General features: G+C 39.4%; 1 protein-coding gene and 1 long non-coding RNA gene across 2 annotated transcripts in view; both read right to left on the bottom strand.

The window, feature by feature from the left end:
* The window catches only part of LOC138021820 (uncharacterized), a 2,094-nt gene extending 107 nt beyond the window's left edge, over nt 1-1,987 (bottom strand). The window contains exons 1-2 of the long non-coding RNA XR_011126454.1: nt 1,853-1,987; nt 1-810 (exon numbers count right to left, since the gene is read on the bottom strand). The exon at nt 1-810 is cut by the window's left edge and continues 107 nt beyond it. This is a non-coding gene — a long non-coding RNA (uncharacterized lncRNA). The remainder of the gene's footprint in view (nt 811-1,852) is intronic.
* Nucleotides 1-2,500, bottom strand: part of LOC138018627 (uncharacterized) — a 399,148-nt gene that overhangs the window by 343,524 nt on the left and 53,124 nt on the right. The gene's annotated exons all lie outside the window — the stretch shown is intronic.

Genomic DNA, 2,500 nt, shown 5'->3' with positions numbered 1-2,500 from the left:
TCAGCCGTGATAGCTACTCCCATTGAAACCCTCCTGAAGGAGAAAACACAACCGCTAAATTATAGACATTTTGTGAAATACAAGACGTAATTTTTGTTTTTTTTTTTTTGGCCTGCACCAGTTATCGAATTTCTTTTCACACTTTTTTCCTTTGATATTATTATTATCTTGAAAGCAATAAAGGGGGCCCGGACTACAAACTACTTAAAGGTGTGATATGGTAGAGAACAAGAGACTCCAAGGTCCCATTCTTACATTACATTTTATTTCATTTGACTTTCGCCTAATTTAGCTCAATCGAATTTCCTTCACATCGCTTTAACTGATTTTATTCACTTCACCACTGGCGAAAAGCATACACATCAGTGCAGGATGTACCGACGTTGTCACCTTCGTATTTTCCGTCCAGGTCGTCAGCATACCAGATCCTGAACTTCTGACCAGCGACCACAGACAAAGGAGTAGGAGTGGAATCAAATGTAATCTCGGGAGAGCTTCCATTGAAACCAGGGAGTGTGTAGTAAAAATGATCATCCAGCCTCAGTGAACCGCTAACGTTTGCTGGAAAAATACGGGTGTCTTTTTCGTCAGTAATATGAACACCTATTAATTTTTCGTTGTAATGACTGTGTCCGGTAACGAGGCAGCCCCACTTAGTGTTAGAGGCTGCGTAGAAATTGCAATTCACATATCCTGAACGATGGACCAGCTTCAAGCGATAAATGTCTCCTGGCTTGTGGATCTCCAAGGTTCCGAATGAATCATCCTTCACTCCAAAGCACACTGGGTCTACATTTACCTTCTGCCATCCTACGGAAAGGAACAGAGGAGGATTAAGTTGTAAAAATAGCGATTCAGATTCATGTTTAATGTTTACGCGCACACATAAGCACGCTGGCTCATTGAAGAAGGTCGAAACGGGATTTCAACTCAACTTGCTGATGACTGCAGCCCGCAAAGGACCTCAGTTTTTCAGTATGAGAAACAATCGCAAGACCATGCTTATATAGCTATATGTATAAGTGACTTGTTTAAGAATCAGATGACACACCACTAAGTCGTTTACGGGAGAAATGCATTAAACACATTTGCCTTAATGTAGTTCGAGTCAGGGGCACCCAACGATAATCTTGAGTCCGCGGAAATATGTGTTCAGGAGAGTCAAACTGTTCTAAGAATTTCGGTTCTAAGTTGACAAACAAATAAAGATTTCTTTACTAAAATATCTCCGAAGGGATTCGTAACCAGGGGCGGATCTAGAGAGAGGGTGCAGGGGGTGAACAGATGACCTGAGGCTTCCTAATAGAACTGGTATTCTACAAAAAAAAAATGTCACCAGTCAGCTACACACTTCCGTTTTACTGGTGCACCCCTCCTAAGAAAAATCCTGGATCCGCCCCCTGGTAACCAGGAAAAAGTAGTCCCTTACTTTTTCTGAGGGATATTTTTGCAATAAAGGTCACCTGGAAGTTTCGGATGAGCAAATGGTTCGGTTGGAAGTTCTTAGAAGGTAACGTTTAGCTAGCAATCTCTGAAATGAAGATATCGTCCCTAAAATTCTCGGACAATTCAATTTTCAGCTAAGATATCCGAACCGATCAAATTCTTCCAGGTTATAAAAATATCTCTTTGGACAGTCTTTATACATTACAAGGAGCCTGGAAATGTCTCTCAAAGGCTTTTTTCTTAATTGGCTCGTTGAGTGCCCTTGCCGAGACCCCTCCGTAATGATGTTTTGGGTGCTCTTGTCAATTTGTAAACGCTTTTAAAATGAATTTTATTTTCATGCACCTTATCTCACTTCAGTTATTTTTTCGTCCTCAACTTTGTGCAACAATTTAAACACTATTACCATTCTCACAGTATGTTCCATTGTTTCCCTCAGCACATTGGCACACGTATGAATTTGTGTCATACAGCGGACGATATGTTCCACCATTTTGACAAGGAAGGCTTTCACATGGGCTCTAAAAGCGAAAACCATTGTTGAGAAATGTTACTGTCAATTAATCTTATGAAACATTGTTATTTTGTGGGATCTCGAACGAATATCTTTAACTTAAGTTTTTTAATCGCAAACTGTCTGTGGAATAAAAACCGACTAATTTTGTGGCCCGGCTAAGAACTCAAATGAGAAGAACGTCAAGGCTGCAACAGAGTTAAATATCTAAATAGTAAGATAATGCTAAAAGTGTATTTAACCTAAATGTGCAATTCATTTCATCTCTCAGATAGTATGCGCGCTATGATTGGCTAATTTATCGGGCCGGATTGTATAGTACGGCCCGCTGTACTGCAAGTTAAATTTGAAGTTTTGATGCAACATTTTCTTGCAAATTTATCGTGTTGTTTATGGAAATTGAATAAACTTGGTAAACTGTTTAAATATTGCAATCAACTATTTCCCAAAGCCAATAACATTTGTTTATATATTTTTTAAATTCTTACGCGTGCCAATCATTTGTTGCAGTAAAACGGTTCCGCTTGACTTCAACTGGTT

This window comes from Montipora capricornis, chromosome 10 (genome assembly GCF_036669925.1).
Source record: "Montipora capricornis isolate CH-2021 chromosome 10, ASM3666992v2, whole genome shotgun sequence".
Taxonomy (NCBI): Eukaryota; Metazoa; Cnidaria; class Anthozoa; order Scleractinia; family Acroporidae; genus Montipora; species Montipora capricornis.
The sequence above is the reverse complement of the archived record's forward strand: the minus strand, read 5'-3'. Positions and strand labels throughout refer to the sequence as shown.